At 34.8% G+C, this 15,633-nt stretch overlaps 2 long non-coding RNA genes across 2 annotated transcripts; one reads left to right on the top strand and one right to left on the bottom strand.

Moving 5' to 3' along the window:
• Positions 1-6,144: 6,144 nt before the first annotated feature.
• LOC145807657 (uncharacterized) lies at positions 6,145-8,372 on the top strand. The gene is made up of 3 exons (XR_014350925.1): positions 6,145-6,289; positions 6,378-6,548; positions 8,120-8,372. It is a non-coding gene; the product is annotated as an uncharacterized LOC145807657 (long non-coding RNA).
• A 4,563-nt stretch (positions 8,373-12,935) lies between these two features.
• LOC114314015 (uncharacterized) lies at positions 12,936-15,341 on the bottom strand. Its single transcript, XR_003647347.2, has 2 exons — positions 15,027-15,341; positions 12,936-13,377 (listed from the first exon to the last, which is right to left on the bottom strand). It is a non-coding gene; the product is annotated as an uncharacterized LOC114314015 (long non-coding RNA).
• Between the last annotated feature and the right edge of the window lie 292 nt (positions 15,342-15,633).

The following is a 15,633-nucleotide window of genomic DNA, read 5'->3' on the forward strand; positions in this document are numbered from 1 at the left end:
GTTTAATAGGTATGGAATTTATTGGTGACGAATTACGTTCGTCACAAAAAAAATTATATTTTGTGACAAAAATGTTCATCTCCAATGAGCTAAAATAATTCGCGTCAATGCAACTGAAATTGGCGCCTCATTTTTGCAGATGAAATTTTGTTTTTGTCTCCTATACTTTTGACAAAAATTAGAACAAACAACAAAATTAATATTTCGTCATCTTTGGGTTAAATTTTAAGACAAAAAAAAATTTCGTCACCAAATTTTGTCACAATAGCCTAGATTTCTTGTAGTGTATTAGCATATGATTGAACTGCAACATTTGTTTTCTTTCATAGCAGGTGTTTTCACTTTCCTTTTTGGTTTATGTACATCTTATGCTTTTGTAGAGTTTTGAGTTTTCCTTTTTTGTTTCTGTACATCTGATGCTTTTATAGAGTTTTCACATTTCTTTTTGGTTTTTGTTTTCTTTTTTGGTTTCTATCCCATTCATGAGTTTGTACTTTTGGGCTTATATGTTTATAATAAGAAAATTAGGAATGTTTATTTTGGTTGCTTCTATAGTTGAGGAGTCATTTTAATCCTTCATTGATCACGTAAATGTGTTTATCCTTGGATTGTTCAAGATGATTGCTCATTTGTCCACTTAAATAAATTTGCTGAAGAATAGAAAAACCTAGATGAAATGGGTTTAAAAAAGTTGTCCATGAAAGTTGGACATAAATCTCCATATTTCTAAACTTCAACTCAAGTTGGGTGTGCTATTTTTTTTTTTTTTTTTGATCAGCGAAGAAAAGGAAACTTTATTGATGAAGACCAAACAATGAAATACATCAATAAAGAATGGGAAGTGGAAGGGAAAGGGGAAAGGAGTGCAAAAAGTATCAAAGCGAAACAAAACAATCCCAACTAGGTTGGCACTGTTGAGATCGCCCAAACAAATGCTAGCACACCGCCAAGAGATGGTGAGTTGGTGAGTAACCAACCACAAACAACAAACCCAAACCAAGATAACAACCGAAATCTAAAACATGCCAAAGCCAACAGATAGAAATACTAAAAACCAGCCAAAAAACAAAACAAAGACAGAATAAATCCCTCTGCTGGAACATCCAGACAACAGACCACACGCACTGGCAGGAAGCAGACCATCAGTGAGGCAAGTAGATCAGCAGCAGGGCATCCAGGCAAGCACACCATTATTCTTGCAGCAGCTACCAGCAGAGGATGGAGAAGCTACCAGCCAACCAGAATTCATCCAAGCACACAAAAGCTCCTATGCTAACACAGAGCCACCTTTCAACCAAGCCCACAAAACTCCTTTGCTAACAGAGGGCATATGCACTGCCTTCACAGACCAGAACCAAGCAGGCCTCTGCACTGCCTTCACAGACCAGAACCAAGCTGGTACATACCACTCTGCAACCAATCTGCATAGAAACCAATCTGCTTCAACCCATCTGTTACCAATCTGCAAATTGACAGAACAGCCAAAAATACCCATCTATTAAAGGAGCTTCACTGGAACTAGAGAAAGAGCTTCAGACCAGACTACTACAAACAAATCCACTACTTCCCACACTGCTACCAATCTGCATAATGGCAGAGCAACCAAAACCCTATGTGATACAACCTCTCACCTGCTTCAAATTTGCGACAATATCATGCACTGTGTAATTCACCCCTTTAACATATGACTTGATCCATAATGCAATTCTTACTTTCATTAGCTCTACTACCTGTGCAAAATCTGCATTACCATTGTTAAATAAGCATTCATTCCTGAGTTTCTATAAGGACCAAAGCATGGCCAAAGGGACCACCTTCCAAATATTGAACTCTTTCTTCCTGAATTTCATACCAGACCACCAATCAAGCAAAATAACCACAGATCTTGGTGTTACCCACTGCACTTCCCACCAGTTTACCAACTCAGACCATAACTTCCATACCAATGGGCATAAAAGCAACACATGATTTATGGTTTCTACCTCTGCTTTGCAAAATACACATAGTGGGCTGACATTGGCAGGTATAGCTCCAATCCTTTGCATGAATTCTACTGTTTTGAGTCTCCCTTTCCAAGCTAACCAGCTGAAGAACTGAGCCTTCGGGGGGGCTGCATTTTTCCACAGGAACTTTGAAATGGAAACTGTGGATCCATTAACTAATTCCAACCTTTTCCACACTGATGCCACAGAGAATACTCTAGAATTACTTGCTCTCCACAAACAGTTATCCTCAGTTAGAGGATTTAGATTAGGTACCTCTGCTAGTAATACATTTAGCCTATGAACTTCCTCCTCCTCCCAAGCTAAAAGTGATTTTCTAAATGCCAACTTCCAATCACTGCCCGGCCCTTTCCGATGGTAAAAAAATTGCAAGGAACCTTCCTTCTCCATTGATAAACTAAACAGTCTAGGAAATTCATTCCTAAGACTCGTATTATTGAACCATCTATCCATCCAAAAATGAATCCTTTCCCCATTACCCAAAACAATCCTGAAGTTTTGTGAGAAAAACTCTGCCACTACACTATTTACTGAAGCTAATGATGCAATGTCCTTCCACACTGTAGATATCATTGCAGCTGACACTGTTTCTGGTTTCCACCTGCCCCTAATCCCACTATATCTGCTACATACCACAATTTTCCATAGTGACTGTTGTTGATGACCATACCTCCACCACCATTTTAACATTAAACAGACGTTGACATCACTGAGACTTCTCACACCCAACCCCCCTTGGGCTTTACTTTTACACACCTCTTTCCATTGTACTAAGTGAATTTTCCTTTGAACTTCCGAACCGCCCCACAAGAAGTTTGATTGGATCCTATCAATTGTTTTAGCAACACCAATAGGCAATTTGAAGATAGATAGAAAATACACTGGAAGATTTGACAATCCAGACTTAATTAGGGTCACTCTACCGGCAAAGGACAAGAATCTCCTCTTCCAAGATGCTAATTTCTTTTTAAACTTCTCCATCACTGGTTTCCAAGTACTTTTCTTCCTTGGATTGGCCCCTAAAGGTAAGCCAAGATATGACAAAGGTAGACTCTGACTGAGGCAATTCAGGTTATTAGCAAACTCCTTAACTAACTCCTCTTCCACTCCAATACCACAAACAATACTTTTATGAAAATTAATCTTGAGGCCTGACATGACTGGAGTGATGAAGTAGTTGAATGGGAAGAAGGGAAGTTTTTGGAATGTGAAAGGTGTATTTGGCTCACTTGTATGGGAGTTCCTCTCAATCTCTGGAGTATCAAAACTTTTGAAGCCATTGGCAAGGTATGGGGAGAAGTGGTGCAGTATGATGAAGATACAGTGGGAGGCAAACACTTTATGTTCGGCAAAGTTAGGATTATTACAAAAAGGATGGAGCCCATCAATACGGTAATTAATCTAGCAGGAAATGTGAGGGATTATCAAGTGCGAGTGTTTGAAGAGCCGTTAGTCAGTATCTGTCAATGCAATGGTGACTATAGCTGCCACAAAAATGAAGTAATGGAATCCAATATGAACAATGAGAGTGAATACTTGTCGAAACGCAGGTGTCAAGTTGATCATGTTCATCCAGAGGTAGCTGGTAATGGTGTTGAAGGTGGGGATGAAGGTGAAGTCGGTTCAGTTGCAGAGGAGGACAATGATGAGGATGTGGCACAAACTGATGACGTGTCAATCAATGGAACACACACAGCCGAAAGAGCTTTAGTAGCTGTGGATGGAGGCTATCATTGTATGTCTGGAGTAGCTGATAAAGTAACTGAGCGTGTTCTAGGGAAAGAAAGGGTGGTGCAGGCGGTCTGCTCAAGGTCTGTGGAGAATGGGATAAAGCAACGGGTGGAAGATCTGGAATGTGATAAAGGTATTATGTATAGTTCAACAGGGTTGGAGTGTGGCAGGCCCAACATAAATTTAGAAGTTGTGCTACATGGAGCCCAAGTTCAGCCTATAATTAATGGGCCAAGATGGGAAGTTAATTCTAATTTAAGTGACTGCATAGCCCAGTCACAGTTTATGGCGGTAGGGGAAGCTGTAGCCCAGAAAGTTAATCACGAGAAGGGGGGCCCATCTCAGCAAGCTCAGGCTAGATCAAAAAGGAAGTCTGATCTGAAGAGGAAAGACAGTGAAAAGGGGAAAGAAAGAATGAAGCAGGGTGGCCAACCAAAACAGAAGGGGATCCTATTCAGCAACTGTCTCAGAGGTGGAGTGATCCTTCGAGCGGCAGCAGCTGCTATGTCTCTACAAGCGTCACAAAGCAGCAGTTCCCAAAGGAGAAGAAAAATACTTAAGGAAGCCCAAGCTACGATTGAGGTCGGGAAGGCATTAGGGCTAAACTGTGAAGGGAAGGAAGAGGAAGTGGTGGCCAAAATAATGGAGCTGGAGGAGAAAGATTTGGAAAGAGTTGAAGGAAGGGTAAAGGCAGATTAAGCTGCTGGAAAAATGAAGGAGAATAGATGCTGCGTTGAAGGTTTTTTAATGAAGATGGAATGTTAGGGGTCTTAGACGACCTGAAAAAAGGAGTAGAATTAAGGCATTGGTGAGAGCAAAATTAGTAGATGTTTTGATGCTGCAGGAGACTAAGAGAGAAGCTATTGATGATAATTTTGTTAAGTCCTTATGGCCTGTGGATGATATGGGTTTTATGGAGGTGGGTTCAGAAGGAAGTGCAGGTGGCCTCCTTTGCATTTGGAACACCCAAACTTTTCAATTGATAGACTGCTGCAGTTCCAGGAACTTCATTCTTCTCTCAGGTATCTTATCTCAATCATTTCATTGTGTTATTTGCAATATTTATGCCCCGACTGGTGCATTGAAGAGGAGGAAACTTTAGGAGAGTCTTATAAATCTTAAACTCTCTTATCCTAACCCTTGGTGTCTGGGTGGCGATTTTAATGAGATTAGAGTTATGAGTGAGAGGAAAGGTTGCTCAAGAAGGGAAAGGGGTATGAAAGACTTTAATAATTTTATAGAGAGCTTGGAATTAATTGATCTGAATATGCATGGTAGATTATTCACATGGTGTAATGCATTGGATGGGGAGAGGTGGAGTAGGATTGATAGGTTTTTGCTGGATCCTGTTTGGCTGGAGAGGAATAAATTTAAACAATGGGGATTGCCTAGAGTCATTTCAGATCACTGTCCATTTTTGCTTATGGAGGATGGAAGGGATTGGGGGCCAAAACCTTTTCGATTTATTAATGCTTGGACATCACATCCTCAATTTAAGAAGAAAGTGGAAAAGGTCTGGGAGGAGGCACAGATTCAGGGATGGGCTAGTTTTAGAATCATGATTAATCTCAAAAGACTGAGAGCATTTAGTTGTTTTCTTTCTGGTTTTTGTGTTTTTTTCTTCTGCTTCTTTTGTTCTCTTTTTGTTGGTTTCTCACCAACTGGCGCTTGGAGCTTTGTGTTAGCTCCAAACTCCTCTTTATTGATGTAGTCTATCTTTTTTGGTTGCTTTCATCAATAAAGTTTTTCTTTGCCAATCAAAAAAAAAAAGTTATCTTTCTATTTATTCTGTTTCTTTCTCATGCATTTTAGGAAGACGTTTTGGCAGAGGTTTACCAATTAAAACCCACTTCGTTTAGACCGTCTCTCTTGGCATGCATGTGGGTGGGTGGCAGGGGGAAGGGGCCTAAGAAAAATGTCTTTCTTCTGGGAGGTGTAACCCGCCCATAAAGCTCACACCAGACTGATAAAAGTTTGTTTCATTTTATTAGACAAGAAAATAGTTAGTTAGAATAAAGTATGAACAATCTTTAGTTCGAGTGTTACTTATCGGATTATATTGATGTTTTGGCAAAATTTTAAAATTATAAAGTGCCATTGGAGTTAGTGTCTTGTAACATGGAAATGCAGTATTGTATGAGTTTTTAGGTTCTACAATGTATTTAACGCATAATGTTTAGGGAAGAGGAAGGAAAATTTTGATTATAACCTGAGAAGGTTGAAATTTGATCTATTGTGTTATTGATCTTTGATTTCATTTTGTTTTTTTCTTCTCTCCTTTTTTTTTTTCCTATTCTTTTGTACTGGAGAAGAATTTCCATTCAATTTATAGATTGTAATTCTTTTTATCTCTTCCATGGGTGTATATGTTGCTGGACCTTATGATTCTTGCTTTATTTGGACATCTTTCCAAGGACATCTGTTGATGAACTCATTGAACTGTTTTACAAATCACATCCATGGACTTCCGTTAGCAAGAAATGCATTAGTTCGTGAAATGTTTATACACTCTATGCATATGCATGTCCGAGTGTGGGTGCATCACATGTTCACAGGCATGTTAACTCGTTTTTGACACCCACTTTGTATTTTTGACTTTCAATGCTAAATGGTTCAGTTCTAAAGTGGCCTTCTGTTTAACAGATAAATCAGTTGTACCCAAGTCAGTAAGTGATATAAAACTCATACATGCTGGCAAAGTTTTGGAGAATGGCAAGACGCTGGCAGAATCCAGAGTACATTTTGGTGACCTTCCTGGTGGCGTTAGTACTATGCATGTTGTGGTGCAGCCTCCTGTCCCAAAAAAGAAGACAGGTTTGTTTTAGTTTCTTTTCCTTGAGATTTATATATATATATATTTCATGTAGAATTTTAGATTTAAGAAAATTTTCAGGGTTAATTCTATCAAGTTTTGACTTTCGAGAGTATAGCAGCAAGAAATGCCTCTTTATTTTGGGTATCCTATTTCTATCATTTACAGGTGCAGACTCAGGGGTATTGGACAGCTTATAGGCATAACATAACTGTGAAGTTACTAGTAGTTTTTAGTGAGGGACCTTAGTGAGAACTAGTACCTGGTTTCAATTATTGGATAGCTTTACCCTGAGAATTAGCATGAATTAATTTTCAATCTAATATAAAGTTATCAGATAATATTTAATTGGGCAAATTACACTAACAGTCCCTATAGTTTAGGGCTTCTATCACTTTAGTCGTTAACTTTTCAATTATGACACATTTGACCCTGAATTTTGAATCTTGTTCCAAATAAGGACAATTAACATACAATTGCTTAATTTCAAGGGCAAAATCGTCAGTTTGATAAAATATAAACTAATTTGACAAAAATAAAATTATGTAAAATTGATAAAAATTAATAAAAATTACATGATTAATTTTAAAAAATTAATTTTACATGATCATCATCCAAATACATAATAAAAATTAATTTGATAAAAAAAGAAATAAATGTCTAAAAGATTTATCGATTTTATATAATTTTATCTTTAGTAGGTAGAAATAATTTTTAAAAATTCAAAAATAATTTTTTAACATTTATTTTTGTCAAATTAATTTATATTTTATCAAATTAACAATTTTGTCCTTGAAAAATCCAATAGTATATTCAATTGTCCTTATTTGGAACAAGATTCAAAATTTAGGTTCAAATGTGTCACAATTGAAAAGTCAGGGATCAAAATGATACAAGTTTCAAACTATAGGGACCGTTAGTGTAATTCACCCCATTTAATTCTTTTAAGGATCTTCATTTTGGAACCCATACTTCAAAGATGATAAACATGCATGCATTACTCAATCTAATGACTTCAAATTTTCATCATATTCGTTATATTATCTCTTCTAATTAGACTTGTTAGGATAGAAATACTAATCTCATAGAATAGTTATGTTATGCCTATAAGCATGGATCAAGAAGTTTGTTACATTAAGATGCTGCTAACTATTTGTTTTTACACGAGTGTCAATGTAACTTGTGACCCTTTGGCATGACTAACTAAGCATTTATCTTTACTATCCTAATGAGTCTATTTATGTGCTCAGAGATTTCTAGAGGTAGAGTTTTCAATGGCTTTAACAGAACAGAGTATTGTTACCATTTAATTTACGAAGCTTGTAATTGTGAAACCGTCTGGAATAGTGCAAGGAAATACATGTAGCCTACGAATTTTTGAGTCAATTGTCTCCTGCATTGTAGTGAAATCTTTTAATTTTGAAAATGGATTTTATTATATGTCTACTCATTGTATTGTCACAATTGTTACTTTTTTGTTTGAAGTATCTGTTTCTATGGCAACCATTAGAGTTTCTAAAATTTGCCATTACAATATTAATTTTTCTGCTCTCATTTTGGGTACACAATGCAGACAAGAACCAGGAGAAGAATCATAAGCAGAATTCATGCTCATGCGCTATCCTTTGAATTGGGAAAGCATGCTTTGTGGCTGTCGTGCAGACAGGACAACGTTTCACATTTTTGACCTTCCTTTTATATTGTCATTGCTGTGTAACATTCTAAATGGCATCTATGATTTAGCAGGTTACATTACATGTGATATTGCTTCTGCAATTGTTAACGTTGTATTCTTTTTTCTATACGTAAGATCAAAATTTCTACCATTCAGTATTCTCTTTCCTATTAGGAGTGGTAGGGCCAAGAGTTCTCTTCCTTTGTGGCATGGTAATGTCGTTCATATGTGTGGATCCCATTCTGTTTCCTAGCTCAGGGCTTATTCCCTCCCAATTGTGCCACACAGAGAGAGAGAGAGAGAGAGAGAGAGAGATCCCATTCTCTTTCCTAGCTCAGGGCTTATTCCCTCCAAATTGTGCCACCGGGTCCAAATCTCTCTTTATTAAGTAGTTGAAAGCTTGCTTAATGTGTTTTACATGTTATAAACTGGCCTAATCACATGGCCATTATAGAGTGAAAGGGTGTGTTGTTATCTTACACAAGTAATTCAACTCTTCAAAATAATAATAACAATAATAATAATAATTCAACTGTAAAGAATATTTTAAACAAATCTTAAATTCGGACATTCTTAAAACAAGATTAGTAAGCCAAAAACGAGTCAATGTCTTCTTGGTTGAATGCACTACCGAATCCCATCATCATACCCGATGATGGTTCTAGTGCATTAGCCAAAAACATGTCAATGTCTAAGTCGAATGTTCTTCCGAATCCCATCATCATATTCATATCCATTGACGGTTGAGGTGCATTGCTAAGAGGTGGTGTTGATGATGATGGCAATTGTGCCATTATTGATTCGGTACCAGTATGTGCATGCTCCTCCGCTTGATATGTTCCGCTTGTTGAGCCAATAATCATACGGTTATTTTCTTGTGATATTGGTGGACCTTCTTTCATTTCTTGATATGATGCTAATTGGGCCGTTGCTGATCCAATATCGGCATATGCACTGTTGGCTAGATGTTCCTCCACTTGATATGCGTCACTAAATGTATTGTTAATTTCTTGAGAACTTGGTACTACCATTGTTGGACCTCCTTCTATTTGTTGGGGTGCTGGCAACATTGCCATTGTTGATACCATTGCTGATCCAGTATCCACGTATGCTCTGTTGTCTAGATACTCCACCACTTGATATGCACCACTTGTTGACCTAATAGTCGTATTATTAATTTCTTTTGATATTGGTGGACCTCCTTCCATTTCTTCTTGTTCTGGCATTCGCAACATTACTTGACCCTCTTCCCTGATTCGATTTTTGCTAATTGCATTTTTTGTGACGCGGCAAATAACATAATCTGTGACCTGCACAGAATGAACAAGTGATTTAAATCGATATTCAATTTATATAATTTTTTTTTTAAGAAAACAAAATTAGAAACTAAATTTGATTGAACTAATCTAACCAAATTCTTATTTACATTTTTTACAGAAATTAGAAAGTGCAAGTGTTGTTTAACTTGACTCCAATTGAGTGTTTAATTAAACTTGGTTAAATTAATAGGTCATGTAGTTGTATATTTTTACACCATGCATGATACCAATTAATATAAACATAAATGATACATCGCAATCATAAAGATGGCAATTCACACATATGCTTAGCACGGGAATTTAATCAATACATTTGGAAAATTTACACAAATAATAATAATAATAATCATAAAAACAAGTCAAGAAGATGACCAAAAGTTAGATTAAAGAAAAAAAGAATTTAAATCAAAATGGGACATCCAATAGAAAAGTCTCTTGAGCTTAATAAGTCTGGCTAAACTACAACTCTCATTCCCCCTAGGAACTGTACAACGGCCATCCACCATTATCACAATACGTTTCTGCAAATCCATTGAAGTAATATACCCATATCTTCATTTATCCAAATCTCTTTATCTCATTCTCTTGAAAAATTCACAATTGTTAGATTGTATTTCAAAATTTTTGTTCCTATTTGATAGTTGTGAGTGTTTTGACACACAAAAAAAAAAAAAAAAGAAAAGAAAAGAAAAAAGAATATATTTAACGCACAATTTTTAATTCATCCTTAGGTTACAAAATTGAGAGATAATTGTCGTTTCTTCATGTTTAACAACTAAGGCAGGACTCCTCCGAGATCCACCAACACTATTACAACCGATCGAAACATAAACAACAAATAAAAAAAACACAACCGAATAAAATAAAATTGAAACCAACAAAGTCATATAAATCTTTACAATATATATTACGTAGTGCATGCATGCATATTAGGGTTAGAGGAAAAAAAATAATTACCTTTCCAAGTTTGAGTGCATGTTTCTCTGCTATGCCTTCTAGATTGTATTCTACCATATTCCATCCTCCTTTGGTCTTAGACTTTGTCAAGTATACGAAGTTTTTCTTAGACCCTATCAGTCTCCGATTGCCATCATATATAGGCTTGCTTGCATCGACGCCTTTCCACGTTCCTGTCCCAGCCGTTCGATCAACCCGGGCACCCTTTTTAGTCTTCTTCTTCAATATAGTAAAAATATAATGAATATTCGCTTCTGCTCCATCAAATATCGTCGAAGGCTCTTTTTCGCCGTAAAGGTCGTAGTCCTTAATCACATTGTCGCAAGGCAAAGGTCTTGCGGTCAATTTTTGGAGAAGATAATGAATTAACTCTTGATCAGACGGAAAAAACTTAAAGCCGAGTGGGATTGTCATGATGAGTTCTATCGCCTTTTCTTTCTCTTCTTGGACAATGAATTGGTGAGGGAAATAGAATTCTACGTATGAAGAGACAATGAATTGGTGAGGGAAATAGAATTTTACGTATGAAGAGAGTAGTGAGAAGGAATGGTAATACAATTGTCTGTATATATATAGATAATGTGTACTTCCCAAACAGCCTATTTGACTTCATGTAGGAATAGAATTCGTGTGAATGGTCATACTATAATACACATGATATGTATTACATAAATTATTAGAGAAATTTCAATGGTTAAAATTAGACAATATAAATTGATTATTTTGGGAAGGCCAAAAATTTCATCCAATAATTTTATGATTTTGTAATGGGAAATTATTAAATATTTCCCGAGTACCATATGTTTGTACTTCTTAACCAATTATTTCTCAATATATTCCCTCACATTCCTCAATCACCCAATATAATACCCTACCTATTCACCTTCTCCACCAATCATAATATTATAAAATACCATATGTCCATACTCTACTGAATAATTATACTTTTGTAGTGTATGTTGAGTCTACTTGGACATTGTATATTGTGTATGAATTTATCTATGTAATATAACATTTTTTCTATAAAAATATATATATATATATATATATATATATTATAATTATTAAATCAATCTAATATTTTTCATTAATAATATATACTGAGGATTACTTACCCAAAAATATATACTGAGCACTTTAAAAAAGTCATGATAGACCTTACAAACCCTTGATTGTTGAATTTGTTTGATTTTGAAAGTCAGCCTTCTCTATGGCCTACTAAAAATTATTTTATGATCAATTGTTACTGATTATTATCTGTTAAAAAGTAAGACTTTAGTACTTTTAGTTTAATTTTTGAGTGACAATATGGCCAGTGTTATTTATTTCTTAAAGACACAGGGTTGTGGGAGCCAATCTAAGACAGACACATCAACTATGTGGGCCAACAATGCATAATTAAATATACAAAAACCTGGTGACATTGTGTAATAAAATATGAGAGCTCAAGGGTTTGATGATACTCATCAACAACTCATTAATATTAATTATAGACTTTGATTGACAATATTGTTGTACGTGCATTTCATGACATCTGTTACATACATCAATGGTACTCAACCAACCAAAAATTCATCACAATCTTTTTTTTTTTTTTTTCCTTGTAAATTATACTGATTTTTCTTAGAATTTGAAAAAAAAAATTTATACAATTTACAAATTCAAATAATTAAACTAACTCCTTATTTTATTTTTGGGTGTTAGGGAGATCAAACCAAAATGGGCCACCTATGGGAATTACAAATGGGCCTAATCAGCTAGTAAAACCCAAATCCACGTTTGGGCTTCTCTATACTTAAAAAACCACTCCAAATGGATTTGAGCCTTAAACTTTATAATTGCGTACCTGGTTTAAGCAAGAAGAAAAGTTGGCCCTGTTTGTTTCACTGGATATAAAATGAAGGATATAATACGATGTGAGATTTAATCAAAATATATAATTAATAGGATATATGTATTAAATAATATATCCCCCAATTCATGTTTGTTAACTTGATATATAAAATTGGATATATATTATCCATGTTTGTTTTACAAAATATATTGTGAGATATAAACAAGTAATTTCCAAGATTACCCTCATAATATATTTTAAATACCCATATTGGAACTAATGCAAACAAACAAATTCAAAATTCAAAACTAATGCAAATAAATAAATTAAAAATTCATATTATTTTTTATAATTAACGATTCATATTAAATTCAATAATTTTTCCAAACAAAAAAGAAATTATATTATATTAAATTCAAAAAATTAGATAGACTAGAGGGTAAATTGGACATTTTAAATCATATCCCAACCTAGGGGATATGATATAATGGAGGGATGGTGATATTGTATATTTTCCAATTTTGAAAGATATACAATCCCATAGTATATTATATCCTCTTCAAAAAACAATTACAAACATGAGATAAATAGACCCCACAACATATAATATCTAATCTCATCCTTTATATTCTGGAATCAAACAGTCCTTAGTGTTCCCTCCCCTCTAGTATTTCTCATATAATGTTTTGTCTCAGTGGCATCAAGCACCCACAATCCATGGAAATAGTTCATCTCATATACATCAATTCAGTTCTGAAATTAACTTTATTATTTCTGACATAAAACCCCCCCTACAAATCAACCCAAAATTAATTCCAAAACACAAAAATTCCAGGTTTTGCTCAAGCCGACAAAGAGAGGGAGTCGATCATCAAGTGGTTCATCATCTCTTTTTTCTGCAGGGAGTAGCTCAGTCTGGAATAATTCTTCGCAGTTAAATTCTGAAAGATTTGCTTGGGAAAAGGTTTTGATACCTTCCTCTAAGAAGAATTTTTCTTGGATTGGAGAGTAGAGAGGATCTTCTCAGATCTTTGATTTGGTCCCATCTGAAACATAATCTCTCGTGAGCAGAAGCACAAACACAAGTATTGAAACTGTTCGACCGTAAAATTAGGAAAAAATAACTAAAATTCTAAAATCACATCTCAAATTGTGTAATCATAACAAACAAAGAAAAATAAATAAACAAATTAAGTTGAAAATATACAGAAGTTGGAAGAAAAACCACAATATATATATATATATATATAAATCCTTATGAAAAAAAAAAAAAAGAAAAGCAAGACATCGGATAGGTTTGGTATTCTACAACTACTTATGCGAATCATGGTTCACTTATAATATTATAATATACTAGTATAAAAAAGGCCCATGCAAGGAATCGGTCAAATGTTGAAATGAAAAGGTTGTGGAAAAAAATGTAAATTAATTAGATTATTTAAATTGATCACTTGTATACTCTTTTTTATTAGAAGCATAAACGACTTACCATTTTACAAATTTTACGGCCAAAAAGGTAAATTTATTGTTCTCAAAACACAATACTCAAGTGATGTTTCTGCATTTTGATAATTCTTTTTTAGGTCATTTATACTAACCATCCATGCCTTTCTGCAAACTATTAATTTAGAGTGGTTAGAAAATATGATAAAATGTCAACTTATGTTGAAAAAATTGCCATCAAGTGCGTAGAGAATCTAAAAGAATTGATGACAAGTATGGAATACTTTACTGAGTAGATTCCATCAACATTGTAAATGATCATGAACATAGTTTAGGTCACACTTCAAATAGTATAGCAATTACAATGATCAAGTGAGATTCATTTGAGAATGGAGGTTTGAGACTTGTTACAAGAAGCTTCTAAATATATCAAGCATCAATGTAAAGAAAATATTTTAATACATAAGAAACTACATGCCTTTTTGGAGAAATTTTTGTATGCGGACAGAGTACATGCCATGTGGTACATTCTATTATTGTAATTGGCCTTGACAGTAGGATCCACTACATTTATGTTGAGTGTTTGAGGAACAATAGTGGACATATACATTTGTGATTAGTGAAAGGTAGAATCACATGGTACCTTATTGACATATAAAAATTTCTCGCATTTTAGATTGCACAAGATGCAACCACTACGCATTTAGTAATGCACAAGAAGTTTGCTCCAGAAGCCTTCGGACCAACTGAAATATGGGTGAGAAGCCATCCAAGGAGAAGCTTATTAAAAAGAAAATAGGCCATCCAAGAATCAAACACTATGGTCATTTTCCCTTTTTAGACGCTTTCTCTTCTCTTCTTACCCAGGGAGGGAGTTCAGAACAGGACAGAAACTCCAAAGATATTATTGGATTCTAAGGATATCATTTCATCAAAGGTTGGACACACAGAAACTATCTTTAAAAAATAAGAGCTAATATTCACAAATTAGTAATAAGGAATTTCAATATCCTTCTCTAAAGAGTTGGTAGTTTTGCTTTTAGGTATCTGCATGATGCAAACTAACATATGCTCCAACTTCCAGAAAATAAGCAATTAAATGAAGCTATCAAACTTCAAGCAAGCAAGTACGGAAGAGCTAATTTGATACAAGGTGCTCAATGGCAACACCTCCTAAAAGACCTATTGGAAAAAATCTATCTTTAACCTAGACTTCAGATATAATATCATAAGGAATCAGGTTATTGTTTACCAGTAGTTCCTCCTTGGACCAAATTGAACCCTCTTCCATAATGAACAGAATCACCACCTTTTGCAACAACAGCTTCCATCAGTTTTCCAATGACAAGTAGTAGTTTCTATAACAATGAGTTAAAAACATAAGCATTATAGTAAGGCATAAAAACAATAATAATTTTAAAACATAAGCACAGTAATTTCATCACGCTTCATTGACAAGAACTATCAAATCCAAGTTAGGGTGATTAAAAAAAAAAAGGAAAAAAGAATCAGCTTCTACAGTGGGACCACTGTGAATGACATAAAATGACAATAAACAATGTCGAGATAAATATAGTTACCTCAACCTGATGTTGTAGTAACTGCATGTAATTAATTATGAGCTCTTTCCCAAAAAATTATGTGGATACACAAGAAGAATACAATGGCAAGGCAAAATTAAAGTTGAACTAAGGTAAACAGCATAGTTATCAGAATCCCAATCTGGATATTATGATCTATTTGAGTACAATCGATCCGGATCGTGTAAAAAACTCCTTATAGGTAGGATCTTTCGATCCTGGTAGTAAGATCTTATAGGATCGTGGAATCCCGATTCGAATCCGATCCTATCCGATCCA

This window comes from Camellia sinensis, chromosome 14 (genome assembly GCF_055761805.1).
Source record: "Camellia sinensis isolate YWXY chromosome 14, ASM5576180v1, whole genome shotgun sequence".
NCBI lineage: Eukaryota > Viridiplantae > Streptophyta > Magnoliopsida > Ericales > Theaceae > Camellia > Camellia sinensis.